The sequence below is a fragment of the Coregonus lavaretus genome (genome assembly GCF_964263955.1).
Source record: "Coregonus lavaretus genome assembly, chromosome: 3".
Taxonomy (NCBI): domain Eukaryota; kingdom Metazoa; phylum Chordata; class Actinopteri; order Salmoniformes; family Salmonidae; genus Coregonus; species Coregonus lavaretus.
The window spans coordinates 43514557-43524556 of NC_139990.1; the positions used below are offsets into that span (position 1 = coordinate 43514557).

At 44.1% G+C, this 10000-nt stretch overlaps 1 protein-coding gene and 1 long non-coding RNA gene across 3 annotated transcripts in view; one reads left to right on the forward strand and one right to left on the reverse strand.

The window, feature by feature from the left end:
- Positions 1–5111: 5111 nt before the first annotated feature.
- On the forward strand, positions 5112–8548 carry LOC311110954. 2 transcript variants are annotated; one of them, XR_014610741.1, is made up of 3 exons: positions 5112–6303; positions 6346–7519; positions 7786–8548. It is a non-coding gene; the product is annotated as an uncharacterized lncRNA (long non-coding RNA). The 2 variants fall into 2 exon arrangements; XR_014610740.1 differs by having other exon boundaries at positions 5112–7519.
- A 98-nt stretch (positions 8549–8646) lies between these two features.
- Positions 8647–10000, reverse strand: part of stmn2a (stathmin 2a) — a 15830-nt gene continuing 14476 nt past the window's right edge. Inside the window, exon 5 of the mRNA XM_084153590.1 lies at positions 8647–10000. This exon is cut by the window's right edge and continues 573 nt beyond it. The gene's annotated coding sequence lies outside the window, so the exon portion shown is untranslated.

Consider the following 10000-nt stretch of genomic DNA (forward strand, 5'->3'; position numbering starts at 1 on the left):
CTCTCTTTATCTCTCCCTCTCTCTCTTTATCTCTCTTTATCTCTCTTTAATCTCTCTCTCTCTCTCCTCATCTCTCTTTATCTCTCTTTATCTCTCTCCTTATCTATCTCTCTCTCATCTCTCATCTCTCTATCTCTCTATCTCTCTCATCTCTCTATCTCTCTCTCTCTCTCTTATCTCTCCTTTATCTCTCTCTCATCTCTCTCTCATCCTCTCATATCTCTCTCATCTCTCTATCTCTCTCATCTCTCTATCTATCTCTCTATATATATATCCCTCTCTCTCATCTCTCTATCTCTCTCATCTCTCTATCTCTCTCTCTCTCTCTCTCTTTATCTCTCTTTATCTCTCTCTCTCTCATCTCTCTCTCTCTCTCTATATATATATCCCTCTCTCTCAACTCTCTATCTCTCTCATCTCTCTATCTCTCTCTTTATCTCTCTCTCTCTCATCTCTCTATCTCTCTCATCTCTCTATCTCTCTCTCTATATATATATATCCCTCTCTCTCATCTCTCTATCTCTCTCATCTCTCTATCTCTCTCTCTCTCTCTCTTTATCTCTCTTTATCTCTCTCTCTCTCATCTCTCTATCTCTCTCTCTATATATATATCCCTCTCTCTCATCTCTCTCATCTCTCTATCTCTCTCATCTCTCTATCTCTCTCATCTCTCTATCTCTCTCTCTCTCTCTCTTTATCTCTCTTTATCTCTCTCTCTCATCTCTCTATCTCTCTCATCTCTCTATCTCTCTCTCTATATATATATATCCCTCTCTCTCATCTCTCTATCTCTCTCATCTCTCTATCTCTCTCTCTCTCTTTATCTCTCTCTCTCTCATCTCTCTATCTCTCTCTCTATATATATATATCCCTCTCTCTCATCTCTCTATCTCTCTCATCTCTCTATCTCTCTCTCTCTCTCTTTATCTCTCTTTATCTCTCTCTCTCTCATCTCTCTATCTCTCTCATCTCTCTATCTCTCTCTCTCTCTCTCTTTCTCTCTCTCTGTCTCTCTCTCACAGACACCCCCCGTATCATCACAGTATGTTATTAGAACACAGACACCCCCCATATCATCACAGTATGTTATTAGAACACAGACACCCCCCATGCCCCCGGCCCTCCCTCCTCGCTGACCCAAATGTGTTAGTCATGCAATATTAAGTGCAGTCATCTGTTGAGATGGTGGGGTTGGTCGGTGGTTGGTTGTCAGGGTCTAACACTAGCTACATGTCTAAAGAAAGGTAAGTGCTCAACCCATCCAATTACTCTACAATTAGGGTCACCACTCTGTGCCTTCGCATCTGTGCTCCTCACTCAGCCCATGGCTGACTGCTGACTACCCAGCAGGGGGTGAAAGGGGAGGATAACGGTGATTGGGGGAGGGTGGGGGGGGGGGGGGGGCTGTCACATTATGTCTTGTGTTGCAATATCCTGATTTCTAGAACAAATTAATATTTTTGGGAGGGGTTTTGCACCTTTTTTGTGTGTGTAATTTGTTTGAAGATCAGAATAATGACTGACACACTGTACATAGAAAAGTGAATGCCTTGTTTATGGAATAGATATAAGATATACTGTATAAGATATATAGCTGCAAAACAGACAAACATTGACCACATCCTAAGTATAAGATAAAGTGTTGACCTCTATAATGAGAGCCCCTGTCTTTACCATGCGAGACGTACAGTGACAGCTGGGCAGGAGGACAGAGGGACAGGGGGTAGAGGGACAGGGGGACAGAGGGACAGAGGGACAGGGGGACAGAGGGACAGGGGGACAGGGGGACAGGAGGACAGAGAGACAGGTGGACAGAGGGACAGGGGGAGGCCTACTGTTGCAGATCTGAGGGGAGCATTAAAAGGGAAGCACACCCCGCTTTAGTTCACGGGCAAACCCTCTCTTCCGCCCACTAACTGGGGCCCTGCTTTGCTCTTGGAGCCTGTGGCTGCATCCAAAATGGCACCCTATATTCCCTATATAGTGCACTATTTTTTTTTTGTTGCCAGGGCCCATGGTAGTGTACTCTGTAGGGTGCCATTTGGGACGCAGCCTGTGATTGTAGTGTCCCATGTGCAGCCAGCAGCAGCTCCCAGCAGCTCCCCCAGCGTTATGGACACAGAAAAAGCAGCGGCTCAGTGAGAGGAGCAGCGGACACCCCTCCCCCTCCCCCTCCATCGCTGTGCCATGCAGACTGGGGGCCTGAGACACAGAGAGAGCGAGAGTGGGATGAGGAGTTGAGAGAGAAGATCAAAGCAGGAAGCATGAAAAGGCTCCCATCACACAAGTAAGCCTCCTCCCTACGTATACACACACATGCACACACACACACACACACACACACACACAAACACACACACACAGAGCCTTGAGCCTCTCGTCCCCCTTCATGCAGCAGCCGTCCGTGGAGGCTGAGAGGAGAGGGCAGGTCCCAGTGCCGTGTGAGCCTGACAACAGATGGCTGAGACTGGGGAGCACAGACCTTAACACGTGCCCCCTGCTGGAGCTCAGAGCTGGCAACAACATCTCAAGGACATTCTCCATGCCTGTGAGAGAAAGTGGGCTTGTTCGACTTTACAGCTGACATGATGCATTTAGGGTAACTTGTGACTGACTGTGATCGTCAAACAATAATTAGTAGGTATTTAGGATTTAAGGTGATTAGTAGATCAGACAGTTGCCTGCCATTTCAGCTCCAATGTTGACCAAGCCCATGTGTATATTCCACAATTGCAGCACTCAATGCCCAGATATTCCACAATTGCAGCACTCAATGCCCAGATATGGGCGCCATGGCTCTTCCTATAAAATAGTATAAATAGTTGTGGTGAAATCACACTGCAGTCTTGCTTTCATATGAACTCAAATCAATCCCAACGTTCCCATTTATAAAAACATTTGTTGTTCTCAGAGTTATCTGTTTAGACAAGTGGCTTTTCCTGGACAAAGATATTTAGATCACATTGTGTGTTGAGAAGGTAAACATTGGGAGCCTTAGTTGACACAGGCCTGCCATATCTGTAGAGCCCCTGTAATTATGGGGCCAACAGTGGGGAGGGGAGGGGCTACATTCTCACACAAAGAATAATGAGTCTAGCTGCTGTTTGTACAGTATATAAAGCCACTGTTGGCCCCATCAGTAGGGGACCGGAGTGTTGATGAAATGCTGGAAGAAAGGCCTCCTCTGTCACTGCCAGGGAGAGTTCATGTTCATTACAGGGGCTCTACAGCCTGCTAGACGGCACCTGAATCCACCCCGGCTGAGAAGACAACAACCAATCATCTTATTAGAGTGGTAAACAGCATGGTATAGAATACTGGGATGTTATACTTTAGAATGCTGGGATGTTAGACTTTAGAATGCTGGGATGTTAGACTTTAGAATACTGGGATGTTAGACTTTAGAATACTGGGATGTTAGACTTTAGAATACTGGGATGTTAGACTTTAGAATACTGGGATGTTAGACTTTAGAATACTGGGATGTTAGACTTTAGAATGCTGGGATATTAGACTTTAGAATGCTGGGATGTTAGACTTTAGAATACTGGGATGTTAGACTTTAGAATGCTGGGATGTTAGACTTTAGAATACTGGGATGTTAGACTTTATAATACTGGGATGTTATACTTTAGAATGCTGGGGTGTTAGACTTTAGAATACTGGGATGTTAGACTTTAGAATGCTGGGATGTTATACTTTAGAATGCTGGGATGTTAGACTTTAGAATACTGGGATGTTAGACTTTAAAATGCTGGGATGTTAGACTTTAGAATACTGGGATATTAGACGTTAGAATACTGGGATGTTAGACTTTAGAATACTGGTATGTTATACTTTAGAATGCTGGGATGTTAGACTTTAGAATACTGGGATGTTAGACTTTAGAATACTGGGATGTTATACTTTAGAATGCTGGGATGTTAGACTTTAGAATGCTGGGATGTTAGACTTTAGAATGCTGGGATGTTAGACTTTAGAATACTGGGATATTAGACTTTAGAATACTGGGATGTTAAACTTTAGAATGCTGGGATGTTAGACTTTAGAATACTGGTATGTTAGACTTTAGAATGCTGGGATGTTACACTTTAGAATACTGGGATGTTAGACTTGGAATTACAAGTGCTACACCAGATCAAGACGGTCACATACAAGACTTAAGACTTCCATAAAGGCGCTATGGGATATCTGAAAAGCCGTTTTCATTCAATGTAATACAGTTTTGTCAATACAATGAAGTTCTGTAGAAGTTTAATAAAGTTTTACTGTCACCTGCTGGAAACAACAGCACTCTGTGTTTACTGTTTAGGAACGGGTTCATCTCGGAAACCCAGAACAAAAATCTTGCATAATTGCGTCAGATACTCGATTTATGTAACGTAGTCTGTCCACAAGAGATTAGGAATGGGACTTTGCCTTGTTTAGATTTAGCAACAGTTGTAGAACTGGAAACCCAGATGGTGCAAACAGCAAATGTTCCTGGAACCTGACCTGTTGTGTCATGAGGAGAGCAAACAGCAGAGCTATCAGTCTGTCCGCCTGCCCGTCTGTCCGTCAGCTTCTCCGTCTGTCCGTCCGCTTCTCCGTCTGTCCGTCCCCTTGTCCGTCTGTCCATCTGTCAGTCCGTCCGTCCGTCTGTCTGTCGGTCTGTCCACCCATGGTTTGGGAGACATGGTTGTTTGTGTCAGCTAGCCCAGTTATTCTGTCTATCTGCCTTTCCATCTTGCAGACTCTTGGGAAGTGGGTGTATATTGCTGAGAGTTCAGGCCGTCCTTCCTGTGAGCAAATACTGAATACCTTATTACACAGTGCCTGGATAGAGGTCTCTGTGCCGGTCGATGTCGTTGACTTCTATGGCTTTGGTATTCCGGATCAGAGGACGCTGATGCTTTAGGATCAACTCTAACTTTACTCTGCATGACAATAACACATGGACTTCAGTGATCCCCTTCCCTGTTTCTGAGGTCCTCCTAACAACGTGCCCAGACTGCCTCTTGACCCTGGAGAGATGGGCTGAGGATGGGAAGCCCTACACCGCTCTAAAGCTCTTCAGTAGGAGAAGGGAGCTCACTGCTGCTGAACTGGACTTCTATAAGAAACAGGTAACTTGTCTCAGTCTGCCACCAGAGACGTTCATGGATCCACAGAAAGAGCTCTGTCCCGACACAACTTCCTGTTTCTCGTAACAGAAGTAGGGTTTACCACTATGGTTTCATACCATCTGGTTAACAAAACCCACTGGGTGTTGGTCTACAGACTAACCTCATAGTCTAGCCACATACCCAGCAAATAAACTTGTTAAAGGCCATATTATTGTTTTTACAGTCAGTATGTTACGTTGACCCCTGAGTTCAGGTTGTTTTTACAGTCAGTATGTTACGTTGACCCCTGAGTTCAGGTTGTTTTTACAGTCAGTATGTTACGTTGACCCCTGAGTTCAGGTTGTTTTTACAGTCAGTATGTTACATTGACCCCTGAGTTCAGGTTGTTTTTACAGTCAGTATGTTACATCGACCCCTGAGTTCAGGTTGTTTTTACAGTCAGTATGTTACGTTGACCCCTGAGTTCAGGTTGTTTTTACAGTCAGTATGTTACATTGACCCCTGAGTTCAGGTTGTTTTTACAGTCAGTATGTTACGTTGGCCCCTGAGTTCAGGTTGTTTTTACAGTCAGTACGTTACATCGACCCCTGAGTTCAGGTTGTTTTACAGTCAGTATGTTACATCGACCCCTGAGTTCAGGATGTTTTTACAGTCAGTATGTTATGTTGACCACTGAGTTCAAGTTGTTTTTACAGTCAGTATGTTACGTTGACCCCTGAGTTCAGGTTGTTTTTACAGTCAGTATGTTACATCGACCCCTGAGTTCAGGTTGTTTTTACAGTCAGTATGTTATGTTGACCCCTGAGTTCAGGTTGTTTTTACAGTCAGTATGTTACATCAACCCCTGAGTTCAGGTTGTTTTTACAGTCAGTATGTTACATCGACCCCTGAGTTCAGGTTGTTTTTACAAACAGTATGTTGTGTTGACCACTGAGTTCAAGTTGTTTTTACAATCAGTATGTTACGTTGACCCCTGAGTTCAGGTTGTTTTTACAGTCAGTATGTTACATTGACCCCTGAGTTCAGGTTGTTTTTACAGTCAGTATGTTACATCGACCCCTGAGTTCAGGATGTTTTTACAGTCAGTATGTTATGTTGACCACTGAGTTCAAGTTGTTTTTACAGTCAATATGTTACGTTGACCCCTGAGTTCAGGTTGTTTTTACAGTCAGTATGTTACATCGACCCCTGAGTTCAGGTTGTTTTACAGTCAGTATGTTACATCGACCCCTGAGTTCAGGATGTTTTTACAGTCAGTATGTTATGTTGACCACTGAGTTCAAGTTGTTTTTACAGTCAGTATGTTACGTTGACCCCTGAGTTCAGGTTGTTTTTACAGTCAGTATGTTACATCGACCCCTGAGTTCAGGTTGTTTTTACAGTCAGTATGTTATGTTGACCCCTGAGTTCAGGTTGTTTTTACAGTCAGTATGTTACATCAACCCCTGAGTTCAGGTTGTTTTTACAGTCAGTATGTTACATTGGCCCCTGAGTTCAGGTTGTTTTTACAGTCAGTATGTTACATCAACCCCTGAGTTCAGGTTGTTTTTACAAACAGTATGTTATGTTGACCACTGAGTTCAGGTTGTTTTTACAGTCAGTATGTTACATCAACCCCTGAGTTCAGGTTGTTTTTACAGTCAGTATGTTACGTTGGCCCCTGAGTTCAGGTTGTTTTTACAGTCAGTGTGTTACATCAACCCCTGAGTTCAGGTTGTTTTTACAAACAGTATGTTATGTTGACCCTTGAGTTCAGGTTTTGTTTAGGAATTCATCTCGGAAACCCAAAACTAAAATGTTGCGTAATTGCGTCAGATACTCATTTTATGTTATGTAGTCTGTCCACACGAGATTAGGAATGGGACTTTGTCTTGTTTAGATTTAGCAACAGTGGTGGAACTGTGAACCCAGACAGCAGAGGGGGCTTGTGGGAGGAGCTATAGGAGGATGGCCTCATTGTAATGGCTGGAATGTAATGAATGGAACGGAGTCAAACATGGTTTCCATATGCTTGATGTGTTTGATACCGTTCCAATTATTCCATTCCAGCCATTATAATGAGCCTGTTCTCCTATAGCTCCTCATACCAGCCTCCTCTGCCAGACAGTACAAACAGCAAATGTCCCTGAAATCTGATCTGTTGTACCATGAAAGGCACAGGAGAGCAAATATTAGATCATATAAAAGACTGGAACTATCCTTGGCATCATTGAAACATCAACAGGCATAGTGAGACAGACTTACTGTACAGAGACACAGGGAGATACATTATATTGAGGGAGACGTACTGAGATATGATGCTGGCGGTGTGTGTCGCTGTTGTCCTGGGCCTTCTCTCAGTGAGTGGCTCCCAGGCGGCCCCTTTAACCTGTGAGGATCTCCTAAGACCACTGGAGCTGAGCGGTGTCAATCAGGTACTATCTACTGAACTGTACTGTCTGTCTGTCTGTCCATCTGCCTGTCCGTCTGTCTGTCCGTGTGTCCGTGTGTCTGTCTGTCCGTCGTCTGTCTGTCGGTCCGTCGTCTGTCTGTCTGTCCGTCATCCGTCTGTCATTCCGCCTGTCCGTCCGTCTGTGTTTGTCTGTCCGTCTGTCTGTCGTCTGTCCACCCATGGTTAGGGAGATATGGTTGTTTGTGTCAGCTAGCCCAGTTATTGTCTATCTGCCTTTCTATCTTGCAGACCCTTGGGAAGTGGGTGTATATTGCTGAGAGTTCTGACCGTCCTTCCTGGGAGCAAATACTGTATACCTTATTACACAGTGCCTGGATAGAGGTCTCTGTGCCGGTCGGTACCCAGAACAACATTCTTGACATCGCCAAGTTCTATGGCGTTGGAATTCCACATCAAAATGCTTTTGGAATCGAATGCTTCAGGATCGACTCTAACTTTACTCTGCATGACAATAGCACATGGACTTCAGTGATCCCCATCCCTGTTTCTGAGGTCCTCCTGACAACATGCCCAGACTGCCTCCTGACCCTGGAGAGATGGGCTGAGGATGGGAAGCTCTACACCTCTCTAACGCTCTACAGTAGGAGAAGGGAGCTCACTGCTGCTGAACTGGACTTCTATAAGAAACAGGTGGATTGTCTCAGTCTGCAACCAGCGACGTTCACTGATCCACAGAAAGATCTCTGTCCCGACACAACTCCACTCTTAGAAGATCAAATCGATAAGACAGTTGAGAGGGCAGTTTATATTATTTCAGAGATTCCAAGAATGATCAGAAATACTTTTAAACATTTAAAGAATGCTGTTTTTCAGACATTTTCTGAGATTTTGGGTTCATGAGTAGTTTCCTCCTCCTCCCTGATTGGTTTGCTGCCCACCATGTATTCTACTGTAACCCAGGGTTACAGTACCTAACCCAGCAAGCCTGTAAACAGTCACTGATGCCAGCCTTGACGTTGGATTCAACACAATAAATCCAGATTAAGACAAATATGATTTACATTGTTTTGTTTGTTCAAGTAATCAGTTACAATCGGGATCATTTAAAAATACAATTTCAAAAAAGAATGGGTGATAGTCTACTTTAGCGTTTCCCAAACTCGGTCCTCTGGGACCCCAAGGGGTGCACGTTCTGGTTTTTCTGTCCTAGCACCTACACAGCTGATTCAAATAATCAAAGCTTGATGATTAGTTGATTATTTCTATCAGCTGTGAAGCGCTAGGGCCAAAACCAAAAGGTGCACCCCTTGGGGTCCCCAGGACCGAGTTTGGGAAACCCTGTTCTACTTACATCACTCACAGTAGCCCACTCAACGTATCTTATCGACAGGACAGAGAAGTGTCGGCAGGTAGAGTCGACCAGGTAGCTTAGTGGTTAAGAGCGTTGTGCCAGTAACCGAAAGGTTGCTGGTTCTAATCCCCGAGCCGACTAGGTGAAAAATCTGTCGATGTGCCCTTGAGCAAGGCACTTAACCCTAATTGCTCCTGTAAGTCGCTCTGGATAAGAGCGTCTGCTAAATGACTAAAATGTAGAAGTCATTCCTAAAACATCAACACCACTCATTATGTTTAGGTCATTGGTTCTTTTATTTGGCAGTTTACATGTTTCCTTGTCTTTAGCACAGAAAATAATGAGATGGCGCATGCCATGTTGACAGAACCCAAAAGCTTTATTCAGCGAAGCTTGAGACATATGGAGGGAGAACACTTGTACTGTAGTAGTCAGCTTGTAGAGGATGCAGGCAGATCGTTGTGACATATCTAAAAAGAGTCATTTTAGTGTGCTGAATGTGGAGCATCCATTCTCTATCTATGGAACTACCAGAGAGAGGATGCTGATGATATGACACCTCACTTGAAACACACACACACACACACACACATACGTAGACTTAGAGTGAACATGTGCGTCTGTGTTAGTCTATCAAGCTAAAGGAAAAGGGGGGCTTTAGAACATTTTACTGGCCAAGATGTCATGTACGGTGGCGGTATGATGTAATCATAACATTCAAGTGTCCAGATCCAGTGGAAATAGACTAGAGTAAGCTAAAGTAAATCACCCGGGGCTGCATCCCAAAAGGAACACTATACCCTATTTACTGCACTACTCTGGTCAACAGTAGTGCACTTTATAGGGAATAGGCTGCCATATATAGTCAGGGGTCAGTCTGGAGGAAGTGATAAACAGTTGATTCCTCTGGACACACACATGGTTAAAGATGACCAAGCACCTCTCTAGTTCCAGCTACCTCAAGCTCATTTGAGGACATGTGGACATTTTAAGCCGAGAGTTTGGCAGATTGTTAATGTGAATTCATAGCGTGTGTGTAATTGTGTGTACGTGTGTGTGTGTGTGTGTGTGTGTGTGTGTGTGTGTGTGTGGGATGCCTATCAGGAGTCTGTGTATACTACCTGTTAGCATTCTTCACAAAGACACAGAAAC